The sequence below is a fragment of the Pseudorca crassidens genome, chromosome 3, assembly GCF_039906515.1.
Source record: "Pseudorca crassidens isolate mPseCra1 chromosome 3, mPseCra1.hap1, whole genome shotgun sequence".
Lineage (NCBI taxonomy): Eukaryota > Metazoa > Chordata > Mammalia > Artiodactyla > Delphinidae > Pseudorca > Pseudorca crassidens.
Window position 1 is genome coordinate 144,371,461 of NC_090298.1, and position 16,096 is coordinate 144,387,556.

Consider the following 16,096-nt stretch of genomic DNA (forward strand, 5'->3'; position numbering starts at 1 on the left):
AGTGGGAAACACAAGAAAAGGATCTACAAAAACAAATGCAAAACAATTAATAAAATGGTAATAGGAACATACATATCAATAATTACCTTAAATGTGAATGGATTAAATGCTCCAACCAAGAGACACAGGCTCACTGAATGGATACAAAAACAATATCAATATATATGTTGTCTACAAGTAACTCACTTCAGACCTAGGGACACATACAGACTGAAAGTGAGGGGATGGAAAAAGATATTCCATGCAAATGGAAATCAAAAGAAAGATGGAGTAGCAATACTCATATCAGATAAAATAGACTTTAAAATCAAGAATATTACAAGAGACAAGGAAGGACACACATAATGATCAAACGATCAATCCAAGAAGAAGATATAACAATTATAAATATATATGCACCAAACATAGGAGCACCTCAATACATAAGGCAAATGCTAACAGCTATAAAAGAGGAAATCAACAGTAATACAATAACCGTGGGGGACTTTAGCACCTCACTTAGACCAATGGACAGATCATCCAGACAGAAAATTAATAAGGAAACACAAGCTTTAAATGACACAATAGACCAAATAGATTTAGTTGATATTTATAGGACATTCCATCCAAAAACAAAAGATTACACTTTCTTCTCAGGTGCACAAGGAACATTCTCCAGGATACATCACACTTTGGGTCACAAATCAAGCCTCAGTAAATCTATGAAGATTGAAATCATACCAAGCATCTTTTCCGACCACAACACTATTAGAAATAAATTACAGGGAAAACACACAAACACATGGAGGCTAAAAAACATTACTAAATAACCAAGGGATCACTGAAGAAATCAAAGAGGAAATTAAAAAATACCTAGAGACAACAAAAACACGATGATCCAAAACCTATGGGATGCAGCAAAAGCAGTTCTAAGAGGGATGTTTATAGCAATACAATCTTACCTAAAGAAACAAACAAAAAAAATATCAAATAAACAATCTAAACTCACAGCTAAAGGAACTAGAGAAAGAAGAACAAACAAAACCCAAAGTTAGTAGAAGGAAAGAAATCATAAAGATCAGAGCAGAAATAAATGAAATAAAAACAAAGAAAACAATAGCAAAGATCAATAAAACTAAAAGCTGGTTTTTTGAGAAGATAAACAAAATTGAAAAACCTTTTGCCAGACTCATCAAGAAAAAGAGGGAGAGGACTCAAATCAATAAAATTAGAAATGAAAAACGAGAAGTTACAACTGACACCACAGAAATACAAAGCATCACAAGAGACTACTACAAAGCAACTCTATGCCATAAAACGGACAACCTGGAAGAAATGGACAAATTCTTAGAAAGGTATTACCTTCCAAGACTGAACAAGGAAGAAATAGAAAATATAAACAGACCAATCACAAGTAACGAAATTGAAATTGTGATTAAAAATCTTCCAACAAACAAAAGTCCAGGACCAGATGGCTTCACAGGTGAATTCTATCAAACATTTAGAGAAGGGCTAACACCCATCCTTCTCAAACTCTTCCAAAAAATTGCAGAGCAAGGAACACTTCCAAACTCATTCTATGAGGCCACCATGACCCTGATACCAAAACCAGGCAAAGATACTACAAAAAAAGATAATTATAGACCAATATCACTGATAAACGTAGATGCAAAAATCCTCAATAAGGGACTTCCCTGTGGCACAGTGGTTAAGAATCCTCCTGCTAATGCAGGGGACAAGGGTTCAATCCCTGGTCCGGGAAGATCCCACATGCCATGGAGCAACTAAGCCCATTGCCACAACTACTGAGCTTGTGCTCTAGAGCCTGGGTGCCGCAATTACCGAGCCTGCATGCTGCAACTACTGAAGCCCACACACCTAAAGCCCGTGCTCCTCAACAAGGGAAGCCACCACAGTGAGAATCCCATGCACCGAAACAAGGAGTAGCCCCCATTCGCTGCAACTAGAGAAAGCTGGTGAGCAGCAACAAAGACCCAACACAACCATAAATAAATAAATAAATTTATTAGAAAAAGAAATCCTCAGCAAAATACTAGCAAACAGAATCCAACAACACATTAAAAGGATCATACACTATGATCAAGTGGGATTTATCCCAGGAATGCAAGGATTCTTCAATATACACAAATCAATCAATGTGATACACCATATTAACAAACTGAAGAATAAAAACCATATGATCATCTCAATAGATGCAGAAAAAGCCTCTGACAAAATTCAACACCATTTATGATAAAAACTCTCCAGAAAGTGGGCATAGAGGGAACCTACTTCAACGTAATAAAGGCCATATATGACAAACCCACAGCAAACATCATTCTCAATGGTGAAAAACCGAAAGCATTTCCTCTAAGATCAGGAACAAGACAAGGATGTCCACTCTCACCACTAATATTCAACATAGTTTTGGAAGTCCTAGCCACAGCAATCAGAGAAGAAAAAGAAATAAAAGAATACAAATTGGAAAAGAAGAAGTAAAACTGTCACTGTTTGCAGATGACACGATACTATACACAGAGAATCCTGAAGATGCCACCAGAAAACTACTAGAGCTAATCAATGAATTTGGTGAAGCTGCAGGATATAAAACTAATGCACAGAAATCTCTTGCATTCCTATACACGAGCAACAAAAGACCAGAAAGAGAAATTAAGGAAACAATCCCATTCACCACTGCAACAAAAAGAATAAAATACCTAGGAATAAACCTACCTAAGGAGGTAAAAAACCTGCACTCAGAAGACTATAAGACACTGATGAAAGAAATCAAAGATGACACAAACAGATGGAGAGATCTACCATGTTCTTGGACTGGAAGAATCAATATTGTGAAAATGACTATACTACCCAAAGCAATCTACAGATTCAATGCAATCCCTATCAATTTACCAATGGCATTCTTACAGAACTAAAACAAAAAATCTTAAAATTTGTATGGAGACACAAAAGACCCCGAATAGCCAAAGCTGTTGTAAGAATAAATCCACATGAATGGATAAAGAAGATGTGGCACAGATATACAATGGAATATTACTCAGCCATAAAAAGGAATGAAACTGGGTCATTTGTAGAGATGTGGATGGACCTAGAGACTGTCATACAGAGTGAAGTAAGTCAGAAGGAGTAAAACAAATATTGTATATTAATGCATATATGTGGAATCTAGAAAAATGGTACAGATGAACCGGTTTGCCAGCAGAAATAAGAGACACAGATGCTGAGAACTAACGTATGGATACAAAGTGGGGAAAGCGGCTGGGGTGATGGTGGTGGTGGGATGAATTGGGAGACTGGGATTGATATATATACACTAATATGTATAAAATAGGTAACTAATAAGAAGCTGCTGTATAAAAAAAATTAAAATTAAAAAAAGAAAAGAAACACATGGAGTACTACAAAAATAAATAAATAAATAAAATTTAAAAAGAATAATAATTTTAAAAAAAGATTGGTACACTCTACCTGGTAATTCCACACCTAGGCATATATCCAAAAGAATTGAAAGCAGGGACCAACAGATATTTGCACACCAATGTTCATAGCAGCATTAGTCACAACAGTTTAGAAACAATCCAAGTGGCCATCAACAGATTAACAGATAAGCAAAATGTAGTACATACCTACAATGGAATAGTACGCAGCCTTAAAAAGGAAGGAAATTCTGACGCTTACTACTACATGGATGAAGCTTGAAGACATTATGCTAGTGAAATAAGTCAATCGCTAAAAGATAAATACTATATGATTCCACTTATAGGAGGTACCTTGAGCAGTTAAACTTACGGAGGCAGAAAGTAGAATGGAGGTTGCCAGGGGCTGCAGGGAGGGGGAAATGAGGAATTATTGTTTAATAGGTAGTTTTAGTTTTATAAGGTGAAAAGAGGTAAGGAGATGGATGGTGGTGATGGCTGTGCAACAATGTAAACATACTTAATACCACCAAAGTGTACACTTAAAAATGGTTACGATGAGAAATTTTACCGCAGTAAAAACAAAAAAATTGAGGAAAAAATGTGGCATATACATACAGTGGAATATTATTCAGCCATGAAAAGGAGTGACATTTTGATCTATGCTTCTTTTAGTTCTGAGACTTAATTTCCAACACGGTGGTGTGGGGAGCTCCCTACACCAACAAGCAATTCTCACAACACCAGCTGGCTGCCTACAATTCAACTCAGTTCTAACTCATCTACCTGGAGAGAGCATCAAATCCCACAGGTTAAGGGCTCAGTCCCAGAGGACCATCTCCCCACCTCAAATTTCAGATGCCAGTTGCAAGTCCAGGTTGTTACCTGTGCTTCTGGTAAACTGGCTATAAATTAGAGGTTCCCATGACCTCCTCCTTGGATTCAATTAATTTGTTAGAGGGGCTCACATAACTCAGAGAAACATTTTACGTACTAGATCACCAGTTTATTATAAAAGGATTTAACTCAGGAACAGCCTGATGGGAGAGATGCAGAGGGCAAGGTATTCGGGAAAAGATCGGAGCTTCTCCACCCTCCAGGAATGCACCAAGCTCCTCAAATCACGTGTTCATCAACCCAGAAGCTCTCTGAACCCCATTCTTTTGGATTTTTATGGAGGCTTCATTATATAGGCACGATGGATTAAATCATTGGCCATAGGTGACTGATTCAACCTCCAGTCCCTCTCCCCTCCCGGGAGGTCAGGGGGTGGGACTGAAAGTTTCTACCTTCTAAACACAAGGTTGGCTCAGTGACAACCAGCCCCTGGTTCTTCAGTACCTTCCAAAAGTCACTTCATTAACATAACAAAAGACCCCTTGATCACTCAACACTTAGGAAATTCCAAGTGTTTTGGGAGCTGTGAGCCAAGAACTGTGGCTGAAGACCCCATATATACAACCAAATATTTCTTATAAATCACAATATTGCAATGCTACAACACGGATGGACTTTGAAAATGTTATGTTAAATGAAATAAGCCAAACACCAAAAGACAAATACTGCATGATTCCACTTTCTTGCAGTCCCCAGAATAGGCAAATTCAGAGACAGAGTGTAGAACAGAGATTACCAGGGGCTTCAGGGGAAGGAGGAAGGGGGAGTATTGTTTGATGGGCACAGAGTTGTTGTTGGGGATGATGAAAAAGGTTTGGGCACAGACAGTTGTGATGGCTACACCGCAACGTGAATGTTTTTTGTTTTTTTGTTTTTGTGGTACGCGGGCCTCTCACTGTCGTGGCCTCTCCCGTTGCGGAGCACAGGCTCCGGACGCGCAGGCTCAGCGGCCATGGCTCACGGGCCCAGCCGCTCCGCGGCATGTGGGACCTTCCCGGACCGGGGCACGAACCCGTGTCCCCTGCATCGGCAGGCGGACTCACAACCACTGCGCCACCAGGGAAGCCCCGTGAATGTATTTAATGCCATGAATAGCGTACTTACAAATGGTTAAATGAAAAATATCATGTATGTCTATTCTACCACACAAAATATTTGTTACACTTTATTCAATTAATAAATCTAATTAAGAGATGGAGGAAGCATAATTAGCCCCATTGACACTAAGAGTTTTAAATACCTTTTTCATTTACGAGGCTTGTCCGCATCCCAGGTACTTTGCCAGCCAGTGTGGCAGTTGCTGGATTCAATCTCAGGTCTGTGAATCCAGAGGCCAGGAATAAAGATTCCCGCACCCATAAAGCAACCCCTCTCTAATAAACTGGTCAATCCAGTTCTGCTTGGACTGAGGACAGCCTCCCTCCTGCGGGGAGGGCTCAGGCTGCTGACCTCTCTTTACGAGTGTGGGTCAATGAATTGAATAACAATCTGGGTAACTTCAGGCCAGCATCCTTCCTGAGCTTGTGCAGGGCCCCCTGGATGTCTGTGGAGTAGCTTTCCCTGCAAAAAAACACCCCAGCTCCCTTGTCTATAAAAGGTGACTAGCTCAGAAGGTGTGGCTGAAACCAGCCAACAACAAAACCTCCCAAATCAAATGATGAATTTAATCCCACCTGGCATCAGAAAGCGTGGACATGAACCGTCCCTTCTACACTTCTTACTCTGAGGCAGAATAAATATAGATGCCCATGACACCAACTTTCCATCCTTCATGTATGCTACCCTGTCCTGCTCTGCCAGGTGGGCTAGAACAACCTGTCTGGAATAAAGATACCACCTTATATTCAATAACATCAACAACCTTTGGATGGGGGTGGGCACGTCTCCATAGACTGTGGATTTTAGAGTTTAAAGCATCCTTTGAGGTCATCTCACCAAATCTCTTCATTTTCCCAGAAGAAAAAACATAGGGAGGGAAGGGGTGAGGATCACTGATTTTTTGAGCTAAAGAGCCCTGGATTTGAACTTGACTTTGACACTTACTTTGACATTTATATAGTCTTCTGAGTTATCATCTTTGGACTTTAGTTTGCTCATCTGTAAAATGGGGATAATAATACCAACATTATAGGGTTGTTGTGAGTATTAAATAATATATGTCAAGAGCCTGGCACATGCCTCTCTCACTGTGGTTAGTATTCTCCTCCACCACCATCACCCTCATCATCATCACCATCGTCAGTATCATCATGAAACTAAGACCCAGGGAGATGAAGGATTTCTCCAAAGTCGTACAACTGTGACTTGTGGCAAAACAAAGTCTTCCACACCTGTGGGTTTTTCCATTTCATCATCCTGAGACAGCACAATTTCCTGGCCCTAAAAATTTACAGCACTTCATAGAAAATATTTGAAATTATATGACTTTTCCACATCTCCAAATTAGAAGTCCAGCTTGATGTCCAACAGTCTTCAGCACAGAAACAAACTTTTCAGAGTAAAGATATTGAAACAAATAATGTGAGCCTCCTTGCTCTCTGCCTCCACATCTGAAGCTGGAATTCTCAACAAGGATGGCAAAGGAGCTGGAGATGGTCCAGGGAGCTCACCTAGAGGTTGGGCACAGGACAGTTGCCCAGGAAGATGACCAGACTTCTGTTCAGAAAGCTAAAGGCTGAACGGAGAGTTCAGCAGAATTGTGAAGGGAACAGATAATAAAGATCACGATGACAGCACCGACTGGGCGCTCAAGCACCTACATCCATTACCTTTTTCAATCCTCTAATCCTGTGAAATAGATAAAATTATTTCCCTCATGAATGAGGAAGATGAGGCCAAGGGAGCTTTACAAACTCATTCCCCAAGGAAGGCTTTCCAGGTCCCATTACTAATTACTAGCCATACCAGGATACCCACTCCCCAAACCTCTGAGCTCAGGCTGTCTCATACTATCTTTCCATTTCCAACGCCTTTCCTCATCTCTGTTTGCTGCAATCCTATTCATCCTTCAAGATTTAGCAGGAATGTTATCACCTCAAACTTTCCCATGCATAATCATCTATTTTGCCTTCTGACTCATTTGCCTACAAGTTCATCACTTACCATATTGTATTATAGTTTGTGTGTGTGTGTGTGCACTTCTACATTAGGTGTCAAGATCAAGGAGGTGTCAAGATGTAAAATCGTGTTTCATTTGCCTTTATATATTTCTTAATATATATAAAAGATGGTCAGTAAAGGTTTGTGGAATTCTCAATCCCCTTGGTCACACAGCTTGTCCTTGGAGAAGCTAGAACACCTTCAATATAGACTTGGCCCTCAACTCCAAGAGCTCATGTGGATTTGAAGGACATTCTCTCCAAAGCTGATGATTAAAGTAGGCACAAATACACAGCTTCAAACTAGTAACTTGCCCTTATGGGTTCACTGAACAAGTGGACAAAGATACATACACAAGGATGTTCATTACAGCCTTGTTTATAATGGAAAAGATGGAAGCAACTTAAATGGCTAACCAGGGAGAAATGGTTAAAGATATCTCCATAAAGATATCTCAGTGTGTATCTCATTTTCACCCAAAATGAAATGCTATGTTACTTTAAAAACGATTATGTACATCTCAGTGTACAGATATGGAAAGCTATCTGGGATGTATTTCTGATTAAAATTAAAAGTAGGTTACATAGCCACATCATCAATATTATCTCATTTAGGGTAAACTTATGTAACTACAAACAGCTGTGCATATGCTTAGGGAGGTTTTGAAGTGAGTTCACCAAAATTAACAGGATTATCTCTGTGTGAAAATATTTCAGGTAATTTTTACTTTCTTTTTTTATATTTCTGTATTCATTAAGCTTTTTGCCTTTGAGAATGTATTGTTTATATAATCAGGAAAAAACATAAATACATTTTCATTTGAAAGGAAAAAATGTACGTAATCTCAAAAGAGGTTTTATAAATTCATGGGTAACAAGGCTTCTTAAATATGGAGGGTAGTGTCTTCTGTACAGGAATTCTAGCTTCTCCAACTGGGAAATGGGTGCAAGGCATGCCCTTCCTATCCCACAGGGCTGTGGGAAGGAGCTAGTGTGTTTGAAAGTCTTTTGAAAAATAAAAAGTACCAAACAGATGCAAAACACAGATCATCCTAATAACTTGATCATTGCTTATTAAGAATTTGCAATAAACTATGAAGGCATATTCAGGAGTTGCAATCTCAAACAACACCAGGAACCAGGCAGGACAGAGATGAGCAATGCCTCTAGAGTCCAGGACCAGTGATCACTTAAGAGAAGCCTAAAATCTAGATTATTATGTGAACTCTCTCAATTTTTTAAATGTTGGCGTCTCATTTAAAAAATGTCAAACATCGTGCCATCAGTGTAAACATAGCCCCCAAATCACATGCTTGCAATTTCTGGTAGATATTCCCCTAACTTAACAGAAGGTCTAGAATTGACTAGTTTATCTCTAGTCCAGTGATACAGCTACATTCATCAGCCCAAGACTAAAGTACCTCTTGAATTAAAAAGAAAGATTCAGTTATGCCTGGTCTAACTTTAGAGTAAAATGTTTGATTGCATTCTTGCTTATTTGTTTGTTTCCTTATTCTGCTCTTTTTTTTTTTTTTGAAGTACAGTTGATTTATAATGTTGTGTTAGTTTTAGGTGTACACATTCTTGTTTTTTGGGTTTTTTATTTATTTATTTGTGGCTGTGTTGGGTCTTCATTGCTACGTGCGGGCTTTCTCTAGTTGTGGCGAGCAGGGGCTATTCTTCGTTGCGGTGCACAGGCTTCTCATTGCGGTGGCTCCTCTTGTTGCGGAGCACGGGCTCTAGGCGCACGGGCTTCAGTAGCTGTGGCACGCGGGCGCAGTAGTTGTGGCTCATGGGCTCAGTAGTTGTGGCTCACGGGCTCTAGGTGCACAGGCTCAGTAGTTGTGGCACACGGGCTGAGTTGCTCCACGGCATGTGGGATCTTCCCGGACCAGGGCTCAAACCCGTGTTCCCTGCATTGGCAGGCTGATTCTTAACCACTGCACCACCAGGGAAGTCCCACATTCTTATTTTAATTGATAGCTTTTATATGACATAAAAAGTAACTTGTGATTAACTAGAACATTTGACAAAACTAAATAGCCCACAAATCCTAATCATGCCAAACGACAGAATTCTAAATACATGTGTCTTATATTAACCTTTATATATATATGTGTATCTGTGTGTGTACATATATTTGCAGATATGTATGGTCAAAATATCTACAAAAGAGTATGTTTCAAAGCCATAGAAAGCATATTTGTCCTTTGAAAAGAATCTCTGCTTTTTATTTTTAATCTCAATTTGAAAGATATGAGCTAAATATGGTTGGATAGAATATTAATGAGGTTCAGCCTCTAATTAAGGTTAAAGCTTGATTACTTCCAACATCATACTGAGATACAGGAACATACTCCCAAATAATTATATATGGATGGATGGACAGATTGAATGATTAATGGATTTGAAGAAAGCTTATAAAAACATATTTAATGTAATAAAAAAGAGAGTGAAATCATAGATACAGAAAAGAAAGGCTGGGCAGTAGGATAGTGTCAGGGAAAGTTCACACACAGAGACTCAAGGCGCCAGCCCTACACAATCATTGACTACAGGCTGCAAGCTCAGCTCCCAGCAGTCAAAACAAAAGTGACGCTCTTCATCACTTATTCCCAATGTGTCATGATTACAATCAACTGTCTTTGCTCTCCTGGTGACAAAACTAAACGAAATAACATCTCTCCTATGACTCCAAGCTAAAGATGACAGATCAACTAAAACTATATTGAAGATATTAGAAACTAAAAGGCCAAGAATCTTGCTATGTTCCTTTATCCAGCATTTTAAGATTGTCTATACCCAGTTATAGAACTGTCCACTGACTTATTTTTTACCCCAAGACAGGCTCTTGCACACAGACACTAATCATCTACCCTCTTTCAAAACTACAATTAAAAAAAAAAATAGGAAAGACTCCATTTTAAACTAGGCCAGCCTTTAATACGTGCAAAGGACAAACGGTCCCAAAATACTCCCACCCACGCCCCTTCATTGCCACGCCCACCAATTTCAGAAGGCTTTTTGTGCTGTTCACCTTTTCCAGGGTCCTAGGACTCTGATGAAAGCCGCTTTGCCGCTTCTACCAAAGCGCGTGCTCTGTGGCATCTGTCTGGAGTTCAGGTATAGGGAAAGGGAGTTCCAAGAAGGAGAGAAGTCTAGGAAGTCTGGGGCAGTGGCGAAAAGCCCCTTTCAGGGAGTATTATGGGCTGAACTGCGGAGGCCAAAATTCATATATTGAAGTCCAAACCCCCAGCACCTCAGGATGTAAGGTATTTAGAGCTAAAATCTTTAAAGACATAATTAAGGTAAAATGAAGTCATTCCGGTGGGCCCTAATTCAATATGACTGGTATCCTTGTAAGAAGAGGAAATAAGGACACAGACACACACAGAGGGAAGACCACGTGAAGACACAGGGAGAAGGCAGCCTTCTACAAGCCAAGGAAAGAGGCCTCAGAAGAAACCAAGCCTGCCAACACCTTGGTCTTGGAATTCTAGGCTCCAGAATTAGGAGGAAATAAATTTCTTTGTTTAAGTCTTCCAAAGTCTGGGGTACTTTATTACGGCAGCTCTAGCAGACTATTACAGGGAGATTTTAAAAAGACAAAAAAATAAAAAGAAAACTTGGTATTGGGGAAACCATTTGATGAGAGACCCTTATTGACCCTTAAGAGAACTCTTGAAGGAGAAAGATGGCCTCCTGCACGTGGGGGCTGTTCATTTTCAATCCAACCTTAAAGTTTTGCTCTATTTTAGTGCCTTTCATTTGAAACTGGTTTTGTCTGTTTGCGCAGGCTTAGATGTCTGCTGATTGAAAAGTCACTGGTCATTTCCCACCACCTTGATGCTGACTCTTGCAACTCAAATGCATGTTCCACAGAAACTGGGCTGGTGAGAGGGAAGACGGGATGGGGTGGCGTGAAGAGGGAACTGGTGAGAGTGTGATGGCCCATGTGCTGGGCTATGCACCTGACACAAATCAACTCATTCAATCATGTCATGCTTCAGGTTCAAAAATGGACATGGCAAGGTGTCCTGGTTTGCCCAAGGCCACATACGAAGTTGTGGGAGAGGCAAGGTGTGATTCCAAAGCCTATGCCCTTAACCCCCGCCTCTCAGTGAGCTCCCCTCCTTCCCCAAGGGGCTTCACTGAACGCAGGACAAGTTAGGACTCTCCCGGCTATGACAGGAGTGCAGCTGAACCTCTCATAACTTGAAAAGTGTGGTGGATGTCGAGGCAGCATTAAATCCAAGACTCTAATGAATCATCGGGGCGCTTCATCTCTCTTCTCTGCTTCCCTCTGAATGTTGCCACCTCTGTCCTACCAGTGATGGGTCCCCTCCATGTGATGAGTAAGATGACCATGAAATGACCAAGTTCACATCACACCAGCACGGCAAGCCCAGAAAGGGGCAGGAGGCCGGCATTCCCATCAGCGCCGGGAGGAGAGGCCTGGCCAGCTGGAGTCACATGACCATCCCAGAACCAATGACTGTCGTTTGATTGTCCAGGCCTGGGTCATATGTCCACACCTGTGGCCAGGGCTGCAGTGGCAGAGCAGGTGGCAGGGTTTGTTACCAGGAAGAGGGAAAGGGGACAAGTAGAATTAGCTCCCATAAATTCAAAGACCTGAGTCACTAGTGAAGCGTGACCCAGGCAGGTGAAGGGGTTCGCCCAAAGTGTCACAGCTAGGGATGGGGAGAGCTGGGCATCCGGACTGCAGGAAGCTATTAAAGAAATACTAATGCGGGGAGTTGTCCCGGTTCAGAAGACTACAGAACGCTAATACCTTCTGTGTAAGAAAGGAGAGAGAGAAGAGTGTATATTCGATTTGTATTTGAATAAAGAAACTCTGGAAGCACCAAAAAACTAGGGGGTTTTGATGACTTACAGGGCATGGGGTGAACAGAAACCAGAGTGGATGTGAGACTTCTCACTGTACACCATAGGATGTTGTTTTTATTTTTTAACCATTTGAAAATATTACCAGTATTTTTTTAATATTTATTTATTGGGCTGCACTGGGTCTTAGTTGCAGCACGTGGGATCTTTTAGTTGTGGCATGCGGGATCTAGTTCTCTGACCAGGGATCGAAACCGGGTCTCCTGTACTGGGAGCACGGAGTCTTAACCACTGGACCACCAGGGAAGCCCCACCAGTTTTCTAAAATACAAATTAAATTTAATTTAATTTAAAATAAAGCTTAAAACTTATCCATAGGAAAAGAGATGAAAGGAAATAGGCTGAAATGATAACAGTGGCTGTCTTTGGATGTTAAGCCTAAGCATGTGTTTTTCCCTTTGAACTTATTTACCAAATTTCCTCAAATGAACATGTACTGTTTTTCATAATGAAAAGAAAATGAACTTTAAAAAGATCTGAACTGAAAGTCACATGATGTATGAAGCAGAAATCATAATTCTGACAATATCATCTAAATTTATTTTTCATTCCCTGTAAATCAAGGGGCCCTGCAGCCCCCATACCCCACCCACCCCACCCCCAACGCTTTGAAGCATTGCTTCAGAGGGCCAGGCAATCGTTGTGCTAAAGTGGGGAATTTCAAACAAGATTTGTAAGTGCAAGAAAGTAGTCTTGAAAGTCAGGCTTTGTTGAGAAAAGGTTATTTCTAAATTCCAAACTGCTTCCCTTGCAAAGAACACCACGTGGTGGTCTGGACATATTAGTTACATCGAGAGAAAAGACAGGATTTAACAGGAGGGGAGTTCTCGGGGCTTCCTCTCCTCAGGTCTCAAGGTTGGTGCTGAGGATACAGGGAGATACAGACCAGGTGGGATGGTGACACCCTTGGCCTGGCCTGATCTCTGAAGGACACAGCAATCCCACCTTGGCCATCCAGCAAAAAAAAAAAGAGAAAGGTACACCCATCGAGGTACATCAAGGGGAAGGGAACTGTTACAGACTATGTAATGTGTTCCCCCAAATTCATATGTTCAAGTCCCAGCCCCCAGTACCTCAAAATCTAACCATATCTGGAGATAAGATATTTAAAGAGGTGATTGAGTTTAAAGAGAGGCCATTAGAGTGAGACTCTAATCTAATCTGACTGGTGCCCTTACAAGAAGAGGAAGAGTCACCAGGGTTCGAGTTAATGGAGGGACAACCATGAACAAGAAGGCCTCCATCTGCAGCTCAAGGATGGAGGCCTCAGGAGAAGCCAACCCTGCCAACCAACACCGTGGTCTTGGACTTCCAGTCTCCAGAACTGTGAGAGAATAAATGTCTGTCGTTTAAGCCGCCCCATCTGTGGTATTTTGTTATGGTGACCTAAGTAAACTAATATAGAAACCATCTCAGAGAATGTCCCCAGAGCAACAGTGAGTGGCCAAGCAAGTGGGAAATGCCACCTGCTGTGGTCAGGTGCTCCTAGGAGGGTGAGTATCTGTGGACCCACCGAGACACGTGGCGTGGAACCAGCCTGCATTCAAACACAGGACCCTCACCACCAAAGGAAGTGGAGAGATCAGAGACTTCAGTAGTGGGTGCTGCTGTGACCCACACACAGACAGACGGGTGAGCAAAACCCCCCTTACACACACTATGGGATGCCAGGGACCAGGCCGGACCAGCCACAGCATAGCCCACGGCATGGCTGCAGTGAGAAGTACCCCCCAGTGCCACAATGCTAGGGGAGCATCCCCTGGCACCCAGAGGCCCCCGGGGAAAGGGAGGGAGCTCTGAAAGACTATTTTCCCCAAAGAGACTGTTTTCATTCAGAAGCATGTCAGTTTCTAAGCACCTCTGACTGACTAGTTGTGAGGTTTTCCACCATATTTTTTTGCACCTCTGAACTGTGGTGGATTCATTTCCAACCAAACCCTGGTGTGACTGATAGTAAGAAGTCATCTATAAATGAGACAGCAAGAAAAATGACCTCAACTTGGTCAAAGCCCTGAAGAAGCGTAAGGCGTCCCAGCATGGAATTGGAACTGTCTTGAATTCTGTTGAACAGGATAGAATTCCAGGAGTCTTGATGGGGCTTGGGTAGCACGAGCCCTCTCTTGAGATGTGGCACAGACCCCAGGAGCCATATTGTATGAGGTTCTGGTGTGTCTCTCCAGAGGGTGAGTTCCAGTCTGACGGCTTGGAGGTCTTCCTGCTTTTTTCCATTTTTAAAAGAGCAGATGTTCTCCTGGGAAAGAGATATTTAGCTACCCAAGCAAATCAGAGAAGTGGAGGAATGGAAATAAACCAGGCATCTGCCTGCCACGGTGGCAGTGCCCAAAGAAATCACATTAGCTGGAGGGGAACATCCAGCCCTAGGGAGGGCTGCACAGCTTGGCACCGTTCCTGTCCCGAGGGAGCGACAAATACGACTGTCTTTGTTCTGGTTCTCGACGTGAAGGATGGTCTGTGGGGTTATTTGTCTAGTTTGTTGACTCTCATAAAAGACATTCATAAATTTATTCTTAGTGCCAGGGGTGCTTACCAGTGTCAAAGTGGAGTCTTTTCAGACAGCCACTCTGTGTTAAAACAAGCCACTCAGATGCATCTATAAATAATTGTCTGGGCTTCGTTTAGCTAGCAAACGGCTTTTTTTCCTCTCTCTCTCTCTCTCTCTCTCTCTCTCTCTCTCTCTCTCCTCTCTCTCTCTCTCTCTCTCTCTCCCTCCTCTCTTTTTAAAATCAACTCAAAAATGATTTCATAAACAACGGGAGGAATTTCCCATTAATATTAAAGTGTGTCTGGGTTGGTCATTTTAATAGAACTTTCCAGAGGGAACAAGCAGTCCTTCCATCTTGTCCATGTGAAACCTATTCCCTTTTCAGAATAAGACATTTGGCAACCCATCCTCACTAGGACCAGTCATAGCTTCCCCTCCCCACCATCCTATGTCCATCTCTTTCACTGCTTTGGCCAAAAAAAGGAGGAGTAAAGCGGGGCCGTGGACAGCAGCAGTCCGAGCCAGTCAGGAGAACGTGTCACCACCCCGAGGCCTCCACGTTTCTACTCTGACCTCAGATCTCCAGAATTTTACTTTTCAGGCTACCACCCATCTAGGCTAGAAATGTAGAGTTATGGCTGTGTCGGTTCCATTGCTATAACAGAACTCCCCAACAGCCCCCTGGAAATAACAGTGACTTAAGAGAAGACAGACATTTATTTCTCTTTTACATAAAAGTGGTCTAGAGATAGACAACTTAGGGTAGCTGTGGTGGCTCCACAGTGTCACCTTCTGTCTTTGTACTTCACCATCCTTGGCAGGTCATCTCATGGTCCAGGATGGTTGCTCAAGTCCGGGCATCACGTCTGCATTCCAAGCAGCCAGAAGAAGAAAGAGGAGATGAAGGGTATTCCCTCCCATTTAAGGTCAGTCCTGAAGTACCACATACTACTCCTTCTTCTACTTCCTTGGACAGAATTTAGTCAGATGACCTCACCTAGCTGCAAGGGAGGCTGGGACTAGCCAGGCAGCAGCACTACTTGAAAAGGAAGAATGGACATTGGGAGGTCACTAGTCATCTCATCCACACGATGACTGCACTTGATCACTTCCCATAGAGTCTTCCAGGGCCTACAGTTCCAAAGCCCCACAGGGTCCTGCCACAGTTCCTCTTTTTTTTTTTTTAAAGATTTTCAGTTTTTGCATCTCTTCTCCTCAAAACTCACCTTCTATCCTTCACACTTTCTTTCTCAGAGTTGGGATTCTGAGAAGTTGCACCG

At 41.9% G+C, this 16,096-nt stretch overlaps 1 long non-coding RNA gene across 9 annotated transcripts in view; it reads right to left on the bottom strand.

The window, feature by feature from the left end:
- LOC137222094 (uncharacterized) overlaps positions 1-16,096 on the bottom strand; it is a 143,230-nt gene that overhangs the window by 46,121 nt on the left and 81,013 nt on the right. For 2 of the 9 annotated variants that reach the window (XR_010942311.1, XR_010942312.1), the window contains exon 5: positions 15,606-15,682. The exons of the other annotated variants lie outside the window; for them this stretch is intronic. This is a non-coding gene — a long non-coding RNA (uncharacterized lncRNA). The remainder of the gene's footprint in view (positions 1-15,605; positions 15,683-16,096) is intronic. 9 annotated transcript variants of the gene reach the window in all.